This window comes from Ctenocephalides felis, unplaced genomic scaffold, assembly GCF_003426905.1.
Source record: "Ctenocephalides felis isolate EL2017-DRISC unplaced genomic scaffold, ASM342690v1 CF-g0.4_SCAFFOLD_01886, whole genome shotgun sequence".
NCBI classification, from domain to species: Eukaryota; Metazoa; Arthropoda; class Insecta; order Siphonaptera; family Pulicidae; genus Ctenocephalides; species Ctenocephalides felis.
Window position 1 is genome coordinate 130,178,723 of NW_020538040.1, and position 24,469 is coordinate 130,203,191.

Genomic DNA, 24,469 nt, shown 5'->3' on the forward strand with positions numbered 1-24,469 from the left:
CTACGTCAAACCCATTTTCACAAATTTTTAATGTATTTTATAACTGGAATATTCGTCAATCGATATCGAAATTACTTAGCAAATTTGGATACATAAGTCGCAAGGATAAAAATATATCATATCCGGACGGCAAGGCGGATATACTTATCCCGGACGTAATACCTAGGAATGCATGAAATATTCAACTTTCTATGTTCCAGTATGTAGATGTTACTATATGTACTATAATAATTTGTGTATGGGATATATATATATATATCTATATATATTTATATATTTATATTTATGCATTCGGTATCGTACTTGCGATATATAGGTAAATGATGCTAAGAACTGAGAAGCGTGGTTTGCGAGAGTGCCGCATTCCGCATTCGCATATTCTGCAGAATCCCGTGGAGCTTAGGTTTCTAAAATTGTAAAAAGTTTAGCAAACCGACGAAAAAGTATCCTTAACTGTTTTTCCAAGTGAATACAAACTCAAATGTACCAGTTTATAAAAATTATAAAATGTTATCAGTTTATGAAATAAAATCATGTGTGGTATTGCTCTAGAGCAGGTCCGTGAGCTGAATTAAACTCCAACTCGATTCAAGGAAAAATTGTATGAGAGTTCCTATTTTCAATTCGAAACATATTTTTCATCCAATTTTCAAGTGAAAATGGACATCGCTACTGCACGATGTCAGGTTGTCCAGAGCTGAATTCGAATTCCCGACCCCGTCCACACTAGGTCGTGAGTCTAATCATGAACACCCTATATATACGAGGTCTGTTCAAAAAGTACCCGGAATTTTCGTTTTTTCAAAAAATATTTATTTATTCGTCTACATTAATGTGGTCCCCTTCAAAGTAGTCCCCCCCAGATATAATACACTTATGCCAGCGTTTTTTCCAATTTTCGAAGCACCCTTGATATTCACTTTTTGATATGTCCTTGAGCACTCTCAGCGATTCGGCCTTATTTCTTCAATCGAGGAAAACCGCCGTCCTTTCATGGGTCTCTTCAACTTTGGGAATAGGAAAAAGTCACACGGAGCCATCTGGTGAATATGGAGGTGTTGGGCATGACTACGGTATTGTTTTTGGCCAAAAAATTACGAACAAGCAACGACGAGTGAGCAGGTGCGTTATCGTGGTGCAACAGCCATGAATTGTTTTTCCATAAATCGGAGCGTTTTTTTTCGGATTGCTTCACGCAAACGTCGCATCACTTCAAGGTAATACTCCTTATTAACCGTACGACCTTGTGGTAAGAACTCTTGATGCACTATGCCGTTATAATCAAAGAAAACAGTAAGCAAAACCTTGACATTCGATCGAACTTGACGTGCTTTTTTCGGTCTTGGCTCACCTGGCTCTTCCATTGGGACGATTGGGCTTTGGTTTCGACATCATAACCGTACACCCATGTTTCATCACCAGTTATGACCCTTTCAAGCAAACTTGGATCGTTGTTGACGTCATTTAACAGCTCTTGAGCGATGTTCATGCGATTGCTTTTTTGGTCAAATTTAGCAGTTTTGGAATGAATTTTGCTGCCACTCGTTTCATGCCCAAAACATTTGAAAAAATGTTATGACATGAGCCAATTGATATGCCAACTTCATCAGCAACTTCTCTAATTGTGATTCGGCGATCATTCATAACCATTTTTTCCACTTCTTTCACATTTTCATCGTTTGTTGACGTGCTGGGTCGACCGGAGCGTTCGTCATCTTCAACGTCTTCGCGGCCATCTTGGAAACGCTTATACCACTCGTAAACACTTGTTTTTTTCATAGCAGACTCACCATAGGTTTTTGTAACATTTCACACACTTTGTTACACTTTATTTCATTTTTTACGCAAAATTTAATACAAATTCTTTGACTTTTCAATTCTTCCATTGTAAAAATCGCCGAGCTCAGAAAAACACGTCGAACCTTAGCGACTACCACAGACAAAGTAAACAGTAAATATAGCTGAAAATTTCATCATACTTTAGGGGCATGTATACCAACACAATAAAAAAAAGTTTTGACAATCAGACACTCCAGACCCGCGAAATTTAAAAATTCCGGGTACTTTTTGTACACACCTCGTATTTTCATACATATTTTTTTCTTGGTAATTATTTATTTGACCTTTTAGTAAAAGCTTTAAAATGTACAAAAAATTGTACGTATAAAAATATTCTTTAGAGCTTTATTAAACAAAAAAATTAAATTGCAGTACACAAGGTTTGTATTTTTTTAATTAATTTGTAAGGTTATCGAATTCTCAAAAGCATTGCAAATGTAAAAGCTTATTAAAAATACTTATTTAATTTCTGAACAAGTGGAGGATATAAGGCAAATTATATTTCATATTATTTTTTATAGATGTTTATAAATAACTAAATTATAAATATTATTTTAATTTACATAATTTAAGAAATTTTTGGTATTTAAAACTCAAAAAATGGTTGATATATTATTTATCCATTCAATCATCTTTTCATATCAAATAAATTATAAAATTAAATACATAATCCAAATTTAAGATATTTCTGATATTTTTAAAAATTGAAAGAATTGTTGATAAAGTACTCTAGAATTTCATATAAATTTTTAATCATCTTAACATATCTAATTCTAAATATTTTTTATACATTTTATTAACTAAATTTTTCATTAAACTGATTGATTGTATTCAGTTATTATTTAAATTTCTAACAAAAAATAATTCCTAACATTATGGTCTTATTCTCATAAACTGCTAGTAATATATTCTTTATCCATAAAAATGTGTAAAATTTCATAGAAAAACACAATAGTCTTTCAGATAGATTACATTACTAAAGGGACCAATTTTCAGATAAAACAGAATTGTAATGTTACGGGTGTAAAATCGTGTAAGTTGGTAGTCACGAACTGTCATAACACATGCTGTTTGATGAGCGTGTCACACACAAAACCCAACCTACAAATGGCACACACGTCAGAATATTTAGTTTAGTTTGACTTTACGAATGTGTTATCTAAGTAAGAACAGAGAGTTGCACTTACGATAAAATTGTTATTTGACATTTGTGCTCCTAGAAGTAATCAATAAAAGGAAAATAGTTAAAAATCTGTTTAGTATCTGTAGTATTTAATGCTAATAAGAATCTATTACTAATATTAAAATTGTTTATTTACATGTAAAGCATAAATATGCAAGTAGCAAACATCCTTGATCAAAATTTAGAAACATTTTAGAAAGTAAACATTTAAACAAAAAACTACTCTATATAATATGTAACATCAGAAAATCAAAGACAACTATATCGACTACATTTTCCTAATCAATCGAAGAAAAGTTGGAGTATCTGTGCTCTCCGTCGTCTCATGAAAGTTGCAAGCGAGCCGTCAATTGAAATGCGGCTCCCTCGGGGCCCTCAGCCGCGCTCTCTCGGCGGGAGAAGAGAGCATATGCCCGGGGGCCGAGTTGGAAACGCTCGAATCATATAAATTGGAAAACCGCATCATACACTACTAGAGAACTCCATCTTAATTGTTGGAAATGGTTCGATATGAATTTGAATTAGATTCAGATCGCCAGAGATTTAATCGAGAGGCTAACTTGGTAGACAAACGAGGAAAGTATTGCAGTTTAGTGAAAACTGAAAATTAGGTTATTATATATTACATTTATATAATAAATAATATAAATGACTATCAAACAAAAAGTGGGGAGACTAGGCACGGTTGTGCAACTTTTTTTGAATCAGCAATGGAGAAAAATTAAATTAAATTGTAATTTAAACATCTGTCTACGTGAAAGTAGTAAAATACTGTCCTTAAATACGATGTATTAGTCATAAAATCAAATCATACAAAAAAGAGTGAGTGACACAATCGTCTTGGGGGTGGACGGAAGGCATAAACATAGGTTGAAAAACTATAGCTATAAACACTAAAGTGGTTTATAACGACTTCATTGTCGTTAATAACAATAATGTGTGACACAACAGAACACAATCATTTTAACAAAGCTTTAGAATATAATATAACAATACATAACAAAACATAATTTTTTCAACAAAGTAAATAATAATTTTCTGTGAAATCGTTTTTTTTCTTGTATTGAATTTTCCTTTCTCTTTTTCTTTCGTTTTTTGTCATAGTTCAGTTCAATTTTCCTTCATCTGTTTAATCTTCACCCGAAAAGAACAAGAATTACATGTTACAACCGTACCCATAAAATTTGTCACAACCGTACCGTATTTGTTTTGCCGTACCCAAAGCAAGCTTTCGAAAACAAATCATCGTTATGACTGAGCTAAATTATCTGTGCAGAAACTAATTGCTGGTAATCAACTGGTGTTTAACTAAAAGTAAAAAAATAAACAAAGTGATCTATCTGTATACAAGTAACAGTTAATATTAAAAAAAACTCGAACAAAAAAACTTGCTTTTGGCTCTTTTAAAGCACCGCGGGTTACAGCAGGGCATGTTAACGTAAGACGCTGACTCAAAGCAATAATTGAAACTTGTTGTTCGAACAAACATACTTCATGCTTCTCTTTTTAGACCCTTTATCATAATCAGTATAGTTTAGCTGATTGTCACTACCGTACCCTGGAAAAACTGTACTCAGTCTCCCCTATTACATTAAAAAGTAAATATTAATGTCAGTCCAATTTCAAATTTTACGCATTTTATAAATCTAATTTTATTTTATTTATTCGTAAGTTTTGATTAAACTCTCTAAAGTTCACTAGATGATAAACGATTGAGCATGCATGCAGACAATTGTAATGATCGTAAAAGCAAAATATTATTAATTGCATAGTTGCTCGTAATAAGATTTAAAGTCAATATAAGAGAAACGAGGCGGACCGTTCGGGAAATTGATATGACTCCTCCACAAGGCACTAATGGAGCTGTGAGGGTTATCCCGAACATGTCATCATTGAAGACGCACAAGGCGCATAGACGGGAGGCCCGGGAACAAGTTTACACATATAATAAAAATAAATGGTAGCCTGCCCGAAGGCAGGTCCATGGTGTGAGAGTCACCACAAATAAATGATTCCTTATCATTCATTGTCGTTGTCGTTGTCTATCATTTTCCTTTCCAAACTTCTGCTTGCATGCTTCTTGAGACTGCGCTTTGGCTTTTAGTTCCCTGTATTTCTCTTCTCGCGTAAGTCGACAATCGTCTGCATTCTTCTTCTTCCCACACTTTTCAGTCATTCTATTTTACCCTCGATGACGTCGTGCAGGAGGCACTCTTTTTGCAGAAGAGGTCTGATCCAGTTTCCTTTTCTTTTTAGAATTGTGTTCAGTAGAGTCCTTTCTTCGCCCACTCGTCTTAGGACTTCTTCATTTGTTTCACACTTAATTCTTAAAATTATGATATTCATTATCCTCTATATTATTTTATTATAATAAATAAAAATAATTAGTAGTTTCTGAATAATAAAAAAATTCTGATAGGTCATATCTGACATCCCCATAGATCCAAAAGATATATTTGTTTATTGTTTAACAACAATACAGACAATTACTTAAAATGACGACATCTAGCGGTATCGATTCGTTATAAAACAAGGCTTTGTAAACAATTTGTGTTGAAGCAATCATTTTCTATCGGAACATTTTTGTTCAAAATCATTATTAAAAATGCAACAAACAATTAATTATACGACAACCTCCATTGGCATCGATTCGTTCCGTCGTTGGCTCTCCGTCTAACTCGACTCAAGGCATTAGTCGTAAGTCGTACGTACGCGGTCGTCTTCGCACGGCAATGGAGCCCCAGGGGACGTCATTATGGGAAGCAACACAACTGCCTTCTCTATGACTAGTTGTTATATCTATACTTTTACTGATTCCATACTCTCTGGATGGGCCATAATCGCCTCACAACATATATCACTATAGATACAGGGATGAGAGACGACGTTGTCGTCATTCCAGACTAATTTTTAGGAAAAATGTGGATACATGAGATCGGAGTTATGCGGATTGATATGTAATATTGAAGATTAGAAGATTACATTTGTGATGACACAACTAGATGAATCAATATGCACCATCGTTGTAATTGATGGTGCATCGAAATTCAAGCCATAGGTAAAACATTTAAGATAACTGCACTCCGAAAAAATTCTACTTATCAACAATCTATATTGTAACAATAAATTAAAAATAAAAAAGAAATGTGGGGTTATTGTCTTCACACCAAACGCCACCAATAACAATAATAATCATAGTAACAATTTATACCAAATCGACTTTATATCAAATTTTAAATCATGGATTCACATCATAGTCAAGGCAAGTTCATCCAATTACTATATCGCTAGTAATTGGTATCGAGTCAGACACTTTGATGCACCATTTAATTAATAAATTCCATTAAAATTCTTTTTTTTAATGTGATAAATATTTCAATACATTATATTTGGTCCCAAATAAAAATAATAAAGGTGAAAATAACATAAGAAAATGCATTGTACACACTGTTCCTGTTGACATATTTATTAGAGAGGGCTGTCGACGAATAAAATAAATCTTTCAAGGGAATAGTCTTGATAGTGTATATTATATATATATATATATATATATATATATATATATATATATATATGTAACTGAACGACGAGGTTTTTATGAAATCTTGCGAGACAAATGGAATGATGATCGCGATCGTAGTCGAACAATTTAGAGAGCGGTATATATATATATATATATATATATATATATATACAAAACAATATTAGGCATATAATAACATAAAACGTATTATAAAGCTTGATAATGAAATTATCCGATAATCCGATAATACTACAAATCGTTAAAATTTTGGGTTTACTCAAATGAAAGTATTTAATAGTTAATAAATAAATTAAATATGACATTTTTACATAAATTTAGCATTATATGCAATAAGCACTTTAGTTGTATCAATAATACATCAAATTCCACATTTTTATCAAATGGAAATATAAAGCAAAATATGGCATGCAGCAAAAGTTTTTATTGAAATCATTATATCGTGAAACCCACTGATTTTCTTTCTACGAAAGAAAGATGGAAAGATACTGTAATAATTTTTGTACTGAATCAAGTAAAAATAATCCCACTAATGCTGTTTATTATTTCAAAATTAATCATTTGTTACAAAAAGTACGGTGTTCGAACATAACCCGTGTTTGTGTCCAGTTATAACATCTGTTGGAGCTAGTTTAGTAACGACAGAAAAAATGACAATAATACCTCTGATAATTTATAATTTAGTTAGTTTCAAGAAAGTTAACTTGTTTCTAATAATATGTAATTCTTTTCATCAATCAACGCAAATTATTTTATTAATATTAGTATTTTCAGCATCTCTAATATCTTAATGATAACTTAAAACATTTTCAAAATGACTATTATTCAGTGCGTTTAATTTACGAATTTATTTTCAGATGTACATCTGGATTAATATTTTAATAATCTTTCAAGTATCAATAATGAATTTTTTCAAAGTGATTTCCAAAGCTATGACATTATTTTCAACTACACCGCTAAATTTCAACCATTTATTAATAATTTTAAAAAATCGCAATTTTTCATCATAGCGGTACAGGGTGCCACAGTATTTTCATCTACACCTCTGTTTCTTAACGATTACCAATAAAATTGATACGCAATCGAATAATCCAGTTAATATTTGATATATCCATAGCCGATGCGTTCGTTCGTCGGTATTGCCTGATGGCATGCAAATCGAAGTTGTATACGGCATGCGGCGCAGTCGATCTGAAAAGGGATTTCCCTTTACAAGAAACGTAGAAGGATAATAAGAAAGTAGCAAGGCAAGGCAAGGCAAGGCAAAGCAAAGCAAAGCAATCACGTGAGCCGTACAACGAATGAGATCTGAAGATTTATAACACGCAGCGCGGTGGAACAGTAGCGAAGCGGGCGGGCGGACAGCAACACCCACGCCAATGGCGAAAGACCTTCGCAATCGCACTAGTATAATGCTCGACGATTATAAGACATTCTATGATTCCGACGACTGTACGGTTAGCTACGGTAAAAGAGAAGTCACCGTTCGGGGTGCATATGTTATACGATTATTACACAGATGCATTGGAATTTTCAGATTTTGTTTATTTAGCAGAATACCTGTGTAGGTAGAGGATAGTTGATTTGTCGTATAGCCAGTTGGACGAGTAGTCGGGTAGTCGAATTGCTAGATTGCCATATTATAGCAAGATAGTCAGATAGCCCGTTACGATAGTCAAATATCTCAATAATTTTAACCCTTTCCGTTTTTCGTTTGTCCACTCTCAGCCACCAAAGCCTTTTAATCGTTCCGTTCGTGTGTCAACTCTCAGCCACCACAGCATATATGCATTCATACAGCTTGAAGTAATTATAAAGCATAACTTTTATACAAAAACATATTACTAGATAAGTATTTGAATTAAGATATAGCTAAAGTTTACAAAACAATTGCTAAATCTTGTTTATAAGTCCTAAACTTGCATGTTATGTATTCCTACTTCTCTATCAGTAGAAATAAATTTCTAGTAGTACGACACCCATCTTCAAATTTAATTCGAGTGCAAAGGGTTAACGGTCAGCTTTTCCAATTATAAAAAATAATAATAAATAAATGACTAAATACTTGAATAACATTGATATTATTCTTTAATAATATCTATATCAATAACAAAATTTCTTAACAGCAAGACAAAATGTCCCAATGAATAAACACCCTAATAATAATACTGGCTAAATATCCCAGTATCCAGATAACTAGTTATACCAATATCCAGATAACCAGATATTCCAACAGTCAGATATTCTGGTAGTTTTATATCCTAATTATAAGATATCCCAATGTCAAGATAATCAAATGTCGTGATTTTGCAATAACAGATACACCAATAGCCAGATAATATCTCATTAACTACATTTCCCAATTAATAAATGTCAAAAAATTATCCAAACATCCCAACAACAGAATATACCAATATCCAAATATCTCAAATATAGGATTAAACAGGGCTTAAAGGTCCGCGGGTAAAAAGATCCACCACCATTATCTCAAAAACAAGTAAAGATAAGAATTTTTTAACAACAATATTTGAAAGTAGAGGGAAGAAGATGTAATCATGCATCAAACGCCTTAATTCGACACATCACAGCCACTATGTGAATTTTATAGCATTTTTTGTCAGTAGTATTTGACTTTGTTTTTGAGCTCTTGTATTTAGTTTATGACATGTGAATATAATTTTAGTTAAATGTTATTTAATTGTTTTGAAAGATGTGTTTTTATATTTAAGTTAGATTCTACAGTTTTTCATTATATAACCTCTATAATAGCTTACTATGTGGGAGGAGTAAAAAGTCTAAACCTTTACATTGGCAAAATGTAAATAATAAGAAAATAGAAAATAAAATGTAAACTAAGTTAAAAGATGCAATTATACAAGAGATAATATTATAAAAGTTATTTTCTGCCGATGAACTACAATTTGACAAAATAGCAGATCAATTTTAAATACAAGGTGATCTTTGTAAAAAATGTGCCCACTCAAATTGTATTTCGCATTAGTTGCATATGTAACTACTATTTCGTTCAATCATTTTAAAATTAAAAATAAAACACTATATCAGTTTCGCCCTGATTGTTCCTATTTACCTTTTCTAAGGGGTAAAAAGAAACAGATAACAAATTTTAGAAAAATAGCAAAAAAAAACATATTTTTATAATCAAAAATTAACTGGAAACTTGACTGAATATGGTTCGATAGTTGTTTGTTTGATATGTGTTATGTGTTGTAGTTATTTTTGTTTAGAGTTTAGACAGTACAATTACTAAAAGTCAAATTAGAACATTGCACCCTGCCCTACCCTCTATAAAATACATATTTGTTATTGTAGTGAATCTGGCACTAATTGATTCAATTATACTAAATTAATTAAAACCAAATAATAAATGTTACTACATAAGTTTTATAATATCGATAAAATTCACTATCGTATCTATCTTTTCGGTTACACTAACTCTAAGAAAACGTGTACTACGATATTTCGATTTCTGTTTTCTGTTTTGCGTTGTTAGTTTTCTACCCTTGCGCGATCTTGTTACCTCCACCGAAGATATATTGCATGTTGGAAACGATCTTATGTATATTTAATGTAAATCTGTGGTTTGTTACCTTTTTTCTATTGAATTCGATGAACGAAATCGAATAAAATATAATTTTGTAGAACTATACACAAGTAAACAAATTCCTTAGCGTAATGTATAATAAAGTAAATAATCATTTCGGTAATAACAAACTTTATTAACAGTCAACACTTTGCGGTCCTGAATTTAATAATAAATTTTTTTTTATAAGACAAAGAATTTTATTATGTAAGGAGGAAGTTTTCACCAAGACTGATGCTGATAGTCCATACCTTGCGGTATAAGCTTTTTTTTAATTAATAAGAAAAAATGTCGATCGTGTAGCATGCCAAAAATATTTTTGTTAAGGAGGAATATTTTTTTTTAAATTCGAGGTCTCAAATTTTAAATTTTCATTGTAAATTCCCTGTGACCTTAGAAATCTGCTATAAAAATATTTCGATTGTAGTTCAAATACTTCACGAAAAATATGCATTTGAAAAATGTGAACATTTGAAAATGGTTTTAAGCGAATATCTCGTAAATGGTATTGGTATTTTGAATATCTATAATTTATCTATAGAAGCGTTCATAATTTTTTGGGAATAAATTTTCAAAGTTTTTAGCGGATATCTCGAGAATGGTGAGTGGTATCTTAAAAATAGAAGAATAAGACGTGAGTAGAAGTTCCAGCCCAATAGCTCATAGGACGTAAGGTTCTGATTGTTGTTAAATATGAATATATAAAAATTGACAAATATGACTCATATTGTAATGAGATAGAAAATTATTAAGATATCTGGCTAATTGGTGTATCTTGCAAAATCACATCATTGGGTTATCTTGACATTGGGATATCTTATTATTAGAATATATGATTACAGGAATATCTTGCTGCCTGAATATTGGTGTAACTAGTTATCTCGATACTGGGATATTTAGCCATTGCCATATCTGGGTATTATACTCCTCTTTTAAGTTCCTATATTTCCATTCGACTAACCGACTTTATTTCTTCAGTGTGGTTAGAAAAATAGTCAAAGCCAGAAATGTGTTCTTTCATAAGACAAGAAAGTATATTTTATTAGAAGCAATGCCACTATCTATGATCAAGTGATTACGTTTTTTTTAATTGATAAGCAAACGTGTCCATTATATTTAGAACCACATGCTCCAATTACCTATATTTGTTTCTCAAATTAAACTATTTCTATTATTTGGTAGAATTACGCAAATAACATTTCTATATTTTAACAAGAAATTTTAGTCAACAATGTCACGATCCCGGTTTCTCTAATTAATGAATAAACTATTTGAACCATGTTATAGCACGTTGATAGCCACAAATGTTCTTCTGTACAGAAAGTAATCACATCAGGAATAATTCAAATAGTCCATACTTCACGTTCCCGGTTTCTCTAATTAATAAACAAACAATTTCGGTGATGTTATGGAATGTTGAGAGCCAAAAATGTTTTCTGATATCCGAATTGGATGCTCTGGAGATTTGCGGTCCTAGAGGGTTGCAACAAGGAGCGCGAAGGGTTAGCTAACGGCACCCGCAAGACAACTTACGCGCATTTAGTCCCACACCACCGTAGGGCCACCCGGTACCTTCCCGGCATAATATAATGTTCATGTAAATCTTCTTTTCGTTTATTTCCGTATTCCCATGTATTGTTTGCATATGTACATGAATGGAAAAAACATCGAGGCCCTTTTTTATTGTGATTTTCTTATATGATTTCGATCTGTGCTATCTATAAACAATAATGGGGAATTCGTAGGTTGTTTATCGCTTTTTTCGACGTGCTTCTGGATGTTTTCCGCCTATAGTATTTCATTCGGGTTTCGCCTTCTCGACCAGAGTAATATATTCGACAAATAAATATATAAACAGGCATAGAACTGTCTGTTGAATTGTGCATTTATAATTCATTTGCACTAATTTGTTTATAAAAAAATAATAAACTAAAATAAAACAAATATTAATACATTATTTAGCTAAAAATTTCTCTTCCAACTAATTTTATATTATTGTTGACAGATATAAGAACATATGGTGCCCTGCATACTTTTATCAAATCTAATAACAAAACTGTAAGTATTGTATAATAATTGTACAAATGGCTTATGTACTTGTTTACAAAATCAAAAAACAAAAAGCAGTTAGTCGAAAGTATTAATAAATTTTCTATTTAGATTATTTATATTTTATTTAGATTATAATTGATATTAATGTCGAAAATTTAGGTATTCGTCTGCAGATTATTATAAAATTGTTAGTAATGTTCAAACAAAAATCTAATCTAATATTATGTTTTCTCAACGTTTCAGTTCTATCTGGATCTTTATAATAAACTTTCTAGAAAGCAGCTACAACGATTTCAATAATATAAATTATATGATACAGCTAATTTGTTTTAAGTATCAGTTGACCTGTTTGCTTTTAATTATTACTCGATTGTTAATTCCCTATTTTTCCAAAAAATCCTGAGCCGATATATAATTTTTTTCAAATATACTAACTGAGAACTGAGTTTATTGATCTGGACAATGGTCAAAGATCGTACTTAAGAGTAATTTTAGATTTAAAATTTCAATTCTTGTTGATCAATACGATTATTAGCAACATATATATGTACAATAAATTCATTTCGATTTTTTGTAAATCATTTAATTTTGTAAAAATATATTCATTTCAAATAATTCAAAGAACCTAAATAAAAAAGTTTAAGATATTTTCAGATTTTGCCAAAAATCTAATTTTAAAATGCATCCATGAATATAGTAATATACCATTTTGCAACCTTACAAAAACTCTTACAATTTTTTTTTATAATTACAAAAACAAATAAAATATAAGTTCGTATATTTTCATAAAATTGTTTTTAATGTTCTAACAATAGAGTAAAATCTAAGAAAGAGTCTTAGTTGTTTTAAGTGTCCTCGATATTTAAGTTCATTCTGCAAAAACTAATGGAACTTAGAACCAACATTCAGAAAGTAAAGTATTACACGTAAGTCTTTTATAAAAATTATATTTTTTGTATAAAAATGATGAACATCAAGCACTGTAAATGAAAGGTAATACATATATTACAATTGACAACTGATAGACCTGTTTATACGAAGTCCTAAAAATCGCATAATTTAACGCATCATAAACCCAGTTTGTCTCTATTGATTGAAACCGATATGAATATTTTACAATCCTGATGTCCCATAAAAAAGCAATACAGTACCAACAAAATGATTCATAATTTTCAATGATATTATCATACAAATTATCAGATCAGAACTTCGAACTTCGAACAAGAAGCGAAGGGGACTAACGAAACGCGAATTTGTTGGAAAACATATTCTAATAACTGTTTGCCATTGTAAAATATAATAAATAAATAAGATGAAATATAATTAAGTTTAATTTTCTATGAACAATTAATTGAATAAATAATTTTGTGACATGATTGCTACTTATTTTTAGATAAAACAATTTTTTTGGATTCTTCTTCGAATATTTAATTCAATAGACGAATAAAAACATATTTTCAAAGATGTTTAATTAGAGACGTTTCGGAACTAAATACGTTCCATCATAAGGTTTTGTTGATAAAATTTCTTTGATACAAAATCTGTTAGAAAAAAATCTAATTTTCAAACACTTTATAAAAAAACTTAAATAACTCATTATCTACCTTCTACAAGATCAAAAGATCTATTTTTATTAATTTAGAAATGCAAGCACAAAGACTAAGGGTGTATAACAACATCTTGTTATCATGATTTTGAAAAATGTTTTCTTTAATCATATTCCATCCACTATTTTGTATACATATACGGCGTGTTTTTATGGCAGTCTAGAGAATAACAAATCAAGGAAAAATCTTAGGAAAACACATGTTAAAAAAAGCAATATATATGGAAATTCTACTGGTGCTGTAATAAATAATCTTGAAAAATTAAAATCATCTATGGAGGATATAAATAGTGACAAAACAGCGTGAACTGTCCGAAATAAGTTGATATTTTTAACTTTTTGGACTATAGATTTCCAAGTTTTCAAACATTATATTAATCTGTTTGTCCTAATCAATATTGTAATAAATACTCTAGATACATAAGAATAGGGTAGGACGGGGCACGAAGGTCCAATTTGACTTTGAGCAATTATATTGCAAAAACCAAACTAATTATATCACAACAAATAACATATATCAAACAGACAACTATCTGACTATGTTCAGTAAAATTCATGATTAATTCATGATTGTAAAATTGTGTTTTTTGCGATTTTTCAAAAAATTGTCACATGGTCTTGTTTACTCCATAGGCAGAGTAAAATGGGAAGGCTGGGCGGCAAACAGGTCAAATGTCTTATTTTTAATTTTAAAGGGATTTTACGAAATAATGGTTACATGTATTATACAACCAATGCAAAGTATAAATTGCGATAAAAGTTAGAAGAAGCAATAAAAATATAATCCCAACCATTGAGTTGCTTTCTAATAGCCATCTGCAAATGATAAAAATTACTAATAAGACAGTACTAAATGTCTTCATCAAACAGACAGAATATAATTCATATCAAATTAAGATAAATTATGGGTCAGTAAAATTTCGTATCAAACCGAAGTGGGTGCAACAATAAATTTGTGGGATGTTGCACTTCCATCCCCGAATCCTTTAACGACCAATAGACAACTCTTTCAGTGTCGTGTGTCTATTGCATGTATTATTTATATGCAATATTTTTTGGGAAGAAAGTCCGTATAATCTTTACTGAGCGAAATCTGTAGTTTGAATAGATTTAAAGGCAGTTGCCGAGCCCAGAATCCATTTAGCCCCATGTCACCGTCGACCCCTTTTATTGCGGAAAGGAAATAATATACCAAATGTTATTTTCCTTCTACGTTTTCTCCGTTGTATGGAAAATACATATTGGGAAAATTGCTCTACAGGGAAATATTGAATTCTCTTTTCCTGTTAGATACCGCCGGCAGATTTTTATGATAGTTATCCTGTTGCATATAACTTTTCTGACACGCATATCATTATTTTCTGCAAAGTTGGGACAAAAAATTACACAAAATGTGCACGATATTTAAAACGAGATTAGTTAAATTTAAAAGCCATGTTTCAATTTTTGCACAACAATGCAACGTGTGCACTTTTTATCTCTAGTTACAAATGATATTTACATAATCCAATAATAATTCATTACAATTCGTTTTGCACATTATACAAGGCGAAAACGCAATAAAATTTCCATCATCGACATTTAAACGTATAATTTCGTATTTGTTTTAAAATACGCATTCATTGCCCGTATCGATAAAATATTATGAATATTGCATTTTAAAATTGTGCTAACCAAACAGAGATTCCTAAGAATACATATTCATAATCCCTTAATCGATTTCTATTAATTTTCCATAGGCAAACAAGAAACCGTAGTAATTTTATAAAGACAGGTACAGGATCATTTCAGTGTTACATAGAAAAAAGTACCAGCATCTACATATCCATTTATTTCTAGAGACTATGAGTAAGTATAAAATTTTCTTATCAATCTTTGAGTTGTCCAACCCACAAAAAAATTTTTATACAAATATGTTCATAAACTATTTTTCAAATTCTCTCTAAAGATTTATTAAACAGTAGAACATTTTTTTAATCTGATAACCATATTAAAAAATTAAATAGATTTTATTTTACGATTTGGAAGGGAGAAATATTAAAGTTCGAACTGAATAAATAGTTTTGAATTTAAAATTACAATTGTGAATTTTGAATAATATTAGAAATCCAAAGGTTTGGATGCACCAAATATAAATGATTCAGTTTTGCACATGAAAAATGTTCGTAACAACATATAATTCATCTTCGAAACATAAATTTACGCAATTTTGAAGATTTTAAAACTTATTTTACATTTATAAAAAATTGCCTAAAATTGCACTTTATTTTGAAATTTTCAAGTTTTATACAAGCTACAACTGATCCTGAATTCAAGATTTCCAAATTTTTAATGAAAATTTATTTTAATTTCATTCTTTACTGATTTAATTAACTAATAATTACAAACTAATAATTTGGAATTAGTTAAAAAATTTCCAGCAACTGGTATCAAAGTGCTGGTATATCAGGAGTCATTAGTTAAAAAAGAATAGACGCAGGACATGCTCTCTCAATCGTTGTACAAAACAAAAACATGTAGACAATTGCATTTTTTTTTTTTCAAAAATTAATAGTGCTAATTGCATACCCTCATATCCTCTCAAATAAATAAATTGCAAAAATGCAAAAAAAGATACGTTATCCACCAAAACATTTTTTGCGTTAAAAATAACTTGGCATTTCTCTAGAAGGACTTCAGAGTCAGTGCCTGAAAAATTAAACTTTCCGTTTTGTGTGTGTGCACACGTGTATAAATATTTATTTAGCGCGTGTCTAGTTATAAATGTATGTAAGATTTTCACAACAAGAAACAATCCACGTCAATCCGAATGAATAAAGAATGATGCACGGTATATTTCATTTATGTAAGTAGTATCGTTCGGCTCGATAGATAATCTGAAGCCGGTTCGCGCACACGAGCTCTTTAAGTACTACGTATTTTCGTCGATGAATTATTTGTGAACGTTGGAAACTTCCATATATAACACAAGTTAGAAAAAAGAAGAAAACATCAACGCCAAAGCTGAACAAATGGCTCATGACTCTGCAAATATACTTACTTTAGGAAACGACATGGGAGTCGGGCTATTGCAAGTTATATTTAGAAGTTTTATTATTGCTGTGGCGACTTACTTATTCTCAATTTATGAGGCAGATAATGGATAAACAATCCATCATCGTATGCATCAATTAACCAGTTAACTGTGTCGCCCACATCGAATAGTGCGCCCAGTTTTGTGTTGTCCGGATCGAGACCATGACGAGTATATTCGCCAATCGGGAAGTTAATGCAACTTGCCCTAAAGTAAAATGCCACGTACATACTTATTTTATACAATAATAGCTTTCAAATATTATAAACATCTTTCAATATTAATAGCAAATGGTCGCTGTTGACGAATATACTCGTCAATACACAAAATTCTGCCATCTTTACATGAAGAGTTTTCAATAACAGTTAACTGGTTAATAACATGCAGATATTGTATGTTTTTCAAAATCTGGTTCTTTTTACCCCATACCCGAAATCCAATATCTTAATTTTAAATTTTAAAAGGCTTTTATTTATTTAATTTATCTCTTTTAAATCTGCTATTTTAAATCTAATTTACTATGTTTTATTGTTTACACCTTTGCCAAAAGTCCAGTTAGTCCTTTTTACGTGTGAGCTTTTATATAGGTTATATGAAAAAACTGTTGAATCTAACCTAAAATTAGGATTACCTGTTATGAAACAATTAAATGACGTATACTTAAATATTATATTAAGATCTCTAAACTAAACAACAGTTCTCACTACCAAAAACAAGAATGAAAGAAAATACTTTTGTTACGAAAAACATTTCCGATTACCTCCCGATAAGCTATCACCTTGGTTATACTTTTTTTCCTTCTACTCTCAAATATTGTTAATAAAAAATTCTTAACTTTACTTGTTTTTGAGATATCGGTGGAAGACCAATAATAATAAATAATAAGTCAGAATAATATTAAATAATTATGAGAAATAATTAAGAATTTGTATTGATAAGATTTAATTGCTCAATTATTAGGTACTCTTAAAAATATCCAATCGACTCGAATTGTTTTAAAACCTTCTAATATTCTTTGTAAATCTTTGAACATGATGAATTAATCACAAAAGGACATATCTATGTGTGTTTAGTGACAACCATAAAATTTAAATTATATGGGCAATCCTATTTTTGACGCTTTCCCATAGCTTAGCCCTAATATATGCAGACTGGTTCGCAAGGTATCATTTTCTAATGGTACTACTAAAAATTAGCCTTCTCAGTTTACACATTCCAATAGTAAATATCCTCAATTCGAATCTTTGGTCATGACCATGTCGCCGAGAGATCTGATCTCGAGATATCGCAATCCTGCCGCCTGTCCCGCCAGCATAACGGCATTTCGTTTCCCGTAAAACATTCCATGAATCTATGATTTTATATGCACGTATGTAATTTTCCGAATGATTTGAAAATCGTGAACAGTTTCGAAATGGGCTTCTAGTGCGGATTCGTCATATGTCACATTGACAGCGATCGCTAATTTCGCGCACTGCATGACACCGGCGTTGTGGCTTGCACTTCGCAATGCGACGCCGGATTATATTTCAGCGAATCATCGATGTGAACGCAGTTAAGTGTACTGATCATAAATACATCGAGGGATGACGATAAAGGATGGATTGAAATTCATTTTCGATGTAAAACGACTCGATCAAACAGAGTGATCTATCTACGCTGATCACCGATACCAGGGCAGCTCCGAATCCATGTCCAAAATCGGACAACAACAACACTGCGTGACAGTAGGAATTTTTCTTAAGATCCTATGATCGTTTTCAAGTAATTTGGGCATCCTGATCTCAAAAAGTAACAACTCTAGTTTTTAAGATAAACCAAGGTGCCAATAGTCATTGATATTGACACAAGGTTAGAAATCTTATGGTCAGTACTTATCAAAAATATAAAAATTAGTATATCTTATGGATATGAAATCGGTGTAAAATGGTTCGATCTACTCTTGAGTTTCATGTTGACCATAACACCTAGTCAATAATTATTGATATTGACCAGGTTAGAATTCTTAAGGTCAGTGCTGATCAAAAATACATAAACTAGGATAACTTATGAAATGAAATCGATCAAAAACAAATCAATCAATCCGTGAGATTTATTTTGACTATAATACCAAGCCAAGTATGTTCAAAACCGCAAAATTAGTAATTATATATATAGGGATCTTATGATCAGTATTCATCGTCGAGGAAAAAATGTCGGTAAAAATTCTTTTTCGAGACAATTACACCACGTGACATTAATTTTTTTTGCTTAAGATGTTGTTAACAGTTCTAGTCTTTGTTTCTAATCTTTGAGATATACCAAGGTGCCAATAATTATTGATATTGATACCAGGTAAGAAATCTTATGATCAGTACTGATCAAAAATACATCAATTAGGATAAAGAATGGATTGAAATCGATGGAAAACGAATCTATCGATTACAAGGTACAATATTATCAGAAAAATTATGCTCAAAACCGTAAAACTAGTAATTATATAGAGATGATCTAATTATCGGAACTGATCATAAATGCATCGCCGAGAAGAACCTGTCAGTGAAAATCCTTTTTCGATGTAAACAATTACAACGTGTGGCATTAGATATTATTTCTAAGATATTATTTTTTTTAAGTAATTCGAGCACAGAATGTTGTTACCACTCTAGATTTTGGGATATACCAATATGTCAAAAATTATTGATATTGACACCAGGTTACAAATCTTGTGGTCAAAAATACATCAATTAGGATAAAAAATGGATTGCAATCGATAAACGAATCTATCTATTGCAAGGTTAACTATAACAACAAGCCAACAAGCCAACAAGCCCTTTCTAGATGTGAACAATTACACTGTGTGTCTTTAGATTTTATTTCTAAGAGGTTATTATTGTTTTTAAGTAATTCGAGCACCCTGATCCCAAACAAAGTAACTGAATGTTGCTAATGTGCCAATAATTATTGATATGACACTATGTTAGTTCTCTTGCGGTCAGTACCGATCAAAAGTACCTACATCAATTAGGAAAACGGATGAATGAAAATCGATGGAAAACAACTAAATCAACCCGAGCTTAATGTTGACTATAATACCAAATCATTTATGCCCAAAACCGCAAAATTAGTTTATATTTAAAGATCTTATTTCACAGTACTGACCATAATTTCATCATCAACGAAAAAAAATGACTTAAATTCCTTTTTCAATAAAAATCGACGTTGACTATGAATACTGATCATAAATGCATCGTCGAAGAAAAAATGTGGGTGAAAATCCTTTTTCGATGTCAATCGGTGTTGACTACGAAAACAGGTCAGTTATCTCACACCCAAAACCGCAAACCCATTATTGATATTGGAACTAGGTTAGAAACATAATGGTCAGTAATTTCACGATATCCACAATCTGAAACCGCATACTTAACATTGGCATTGACTCTAGGTAAGTAGTCATATGTAAACTTAGTTTACGTATGACTAGATACTTCAACATTGACATTGACAACCTGTTTAGTATGGCGCTAATATTGACACCACATTTATCAATACCACGATAATAAGGTACTAAAAAACAATAATGTTGACAATGATAGTAGGATTAAGAGTATGATGTCTAACTTCAAATCTGGCTTAAAGCATAATAATAAAATTGGCGTCGAGTCTGCATTTACACCAAGTCAAGGATCTTATGACAATTTTTAATACTGCTAATGCGTCTTTCATCTACTAATTGCTAAGTTGCATGTGTTACGCATAAGATTGTTTAATAAAAAATACTATATCGATATTTTTGAAGTGCATCGATTTTCCTCATACGTGATGCATCACCATATGCATTGCGTATTTCATACGAGAGTATTCGCGTTACAAAATCGAAACGTCTGATTAAGCAGATAGCGTGATATTCCATAATAAAGCTGACACGACTACGAACTGTGTGAGATGGCCAATCACGATCCTTCGGGCTATCGTGTTTTGAACGACTGTTATTTTTTCTTAAAACCATAAAAAATATAAAGATTTTCATATTATGGAAAAAAATTAGACGTGAAATCTGCTGGAAAATGGAATAAATCGATTGCCCGTGGACGAGCGCGGTAAATTATATGCATGAAACACAACAGACGATCCTTAAGCTTTGCTTATAAATTTGTAATTATAAGTGATCAATTTGTTTACAAAACCTGAAGTTTAAGTCAAAACTGTTCGGAACCGATACCAATATCGAATTTGTCATCATCAGAATTTGACCCATCCTATTGTTAAATGACATATAAAATAGTAAACAGTGTCGATGAAAATAGAAGTTTATAAAATATCGAGCAACCCCTATAAGTTTATAAAATATCGAGCAGTAGCGATATCTATTTATCCAAGTAAAAATAGCCCTTTCCGGGCATTGCTGCATCGAATTGAATAAATCAGCCCTATTACATACATTATAAAAAAATAATCAAATATGAATGGATCATATCGCCCACCTATAAATACGACATAAGAAGTTTCAGCACAACAGGATATAGGACGTATGGTTTCAATTGATCTTAAAAATATGAGAAAAAAAATTGTTTTGAACAATAATCGCAGATCGGGTGGCAAAATACCATTGAACAACAAAATTTTCAAAACTAACTCCAAAATTAAAAAAAAATTTTTTGGTTTTACAATAATCCTCGAACAAGTATAATACACAGATATATATTTCACATACTACCAACATCTAAAAAATGTGTACAAAATTTATAAAGACATAATACATTTGAAATATTTTTTAAATAAATTAAATATTTTCAAATAACGTATATGCAGATAATTTTAAACAATTTAACACGTTTTCCGAATAAACTCGTAAAGATAATATGTGTGTACAATGTACAACGAAGTAAATTCAATCATGCCTTCATCAAGTTTTAAAAAATCCAAAATTTGTGTGATAATTTGGAGTATGTTAATTTCAATTTGAAACAATGATTTGATAACTAACTGTCGATAAGTCATATATAATGTAACTTTCCATTTCAGAATGATTTCCATTTACATTTATTTATATTCATCTCGTCTTTTATATTTATTTCATTTCTAAATTATTTGTGTAGTTTCTTCTCTTTTTGATACTGCACTACTTTACAGATTAATTGATAAAGGATTCCCTATTGTTAGAAGCACCTCAAATGTTTAATTTCAAATTAGAAACATTGTATAATTATCATATAAGAAACATCTGTGCGTGTAAATCATCAATATCAAATTATTTGATTGATATTTCACGACATATCAATCATTGCTATCATCAATCACGAATCACTATTTAAAATGTTACAGAAATAAAGTTCTATGCAAGTGAAAACCATATTAATATTATTTTAAAATTTCCAATATTGTTCAGGCAAAAATAATAATCACACAGAAAAATTGCAATTTAATAGTAACAGTTAAAAAATTGACTTATTGCGACTTTAACCTTCTACTATGATGGCAAATTTAACAAAGCTATTCAACGCATTCAGACAATTACGCCCTGAGGATTATCCAAACTAGGTCAAAATTAAAAAAAAAAAATTATTACATTAAAATACGTCCATTTTCAAAAGCACTGACAATGTTCAGAAGATTTTGTATTTTAAATCATTTTTTCCTGAGCTTATCATGTATATTCATTATAAAAAAAAGACAGTTCAAGTTTAAAATTAGCATATGGAGGCAAAAAATTTTCATGAATGGGATGAAACCCTGATATTGTATATATGTTGGTACTGGCATGCATGTAAATATATATCTACGTATTACATTCCGATCTTGCATATTCCTCGGAGCAGAAAAAATCGAAGCTCGACATTACAAATGTATTGCATCAAACACGTATATTTGTACGGAACGCAATAGCCGTCATCCTGTCACATGCTTATCACTCTCTAATATATTACATTGCGTATAAAGTTCCATCAGACTGTGAATGTGTTAAGTCGGGGATATATATGTCGCATACAGGTACAAAAAAAAACATAAAAAACGTTGACACTTGCGAAGCGTGGATAATTAAAATAAAAAATTCAAACTATTTCGAAAATTCCAGTTCGCCTTTCATACAGATTCGTCCGTGGATAATTTTATACTTCAGAGGGTTCCGTAACCGAAGGTAAAAGAAATTAGGGTCCCATTTCTGGGATAGAAAGTAACACTTATGAAATTTACATGAAAATAAATTTGGATAGATATACAAAATAGGAAAAAAATTATTCTCAAATAAAATCCATGAAATGTGTAATGATGGAACTTGCCTATATAAAAATAAAAATATTTAACATTTAATGAATACATAATGCATCGATTACACTACAATATAAATAGGGAACCAAAAATAATTATTTTACATAGATCATAATCTATGCACAGTTTCTTCAAATTAAGTTGGTAAGAGTTGTAATTACATTTTTATAATTTAGTACTTAAACAGTTATTTGCATTTATTAAATCAATGAACCGAGTGCACATTAAAAGTCAACGAAAATTCATATAGAATAAAGCAGGGCTCAAAGGTCCGCGGGTAGAAAGATCTACCACCAATATCTGAAAAACAAGTGAAGTTAATAATTTTTTAACAACAATATTTGAAAGTAGAGGAAAAAGGATGCGTAATCAGCCATTGCCTCAAATCAAATAACGTCGCTATCAGGAGATAAATCGTGAAAATCTATAACAGAAGTATTTTTTTGTTAGTTTTTTTTTTGTTATGAGCTCTATTGTTGAATTTGCGAGACCTAAATATAATTTTTAAGTATTCGTTATTTAATTGTTTTATGAGACGTATTATTATTTTGAGCTAAATTCAACAGATGATAGTTCATTTGGATTAGACTGTATAGTTACCTAAAGTCCAATTGGATCTTTGTACCCCGCCTTACCTATATCCAATCCTTGCAGTTAATTTGCCTTAGAATTCGCTTTTACTTCTGGACTTATGCGTTATTGTGATAGGCCAATAATATTTTTTTATAATTTAGTACTCAATAAAATAATAATCTTGTACAAACCCTTATAATTTGTAGATATCAGTTGTAACTGAACGTAATAATTTTATATCGTTAAATATTCTGAACAGATAACAATTTTGTCGTTAGAAACTTCATGCAAAATTTGAAAAAAAGATTCGGAGATACGGAGATTTCTTAATAATTATAGCTAATCATACCTGAATGATCCATTTAGTGTTTTCAAGTTTTTGTGATTTTTATTGAATATCTATGTAAAACCTACATACTTTTGTAATACTTTTCTATTATTTTATTTCGTGTAAGATTATATGTTTTGTGTTTTTAAAAACAAAATCTTTAAACTACTTATAAAAAATATTCATATAAATCACAAAATTTTTTTGAAACATCTAAATCCTTATTTTCAAATTCCTAATCAATGCAATGTCTATTCGCTTACCTGAAAAGAAAAGAAAAACAAAATTAATAAATAATAGAATGAAAATATTATGCTAATAATTAAATAATGTTAATTTTAAATTATAATATGTTGAAATACAAGCTTTAAGATAGGAGGTATGAATAGTACAATAATGCAGATAATTGATAAAATGACTAAGG

At 30.6% G+C, this 24,469-nt stretch overlaps 1 protein-coding gene across 1 annotated transcript in view; it reads right to left on the reverse strand.

Moving 5' to 3' along the window:
• The window catches only part of LOC113375900 (homeobox protein homothorax-like), a 575,379-nt gene that overhangs the window by 214,860 nt on the left and 336,050 nt on the right, over nt 1–24,469 (reverse strand). The window lies entirely within an intron of this gene.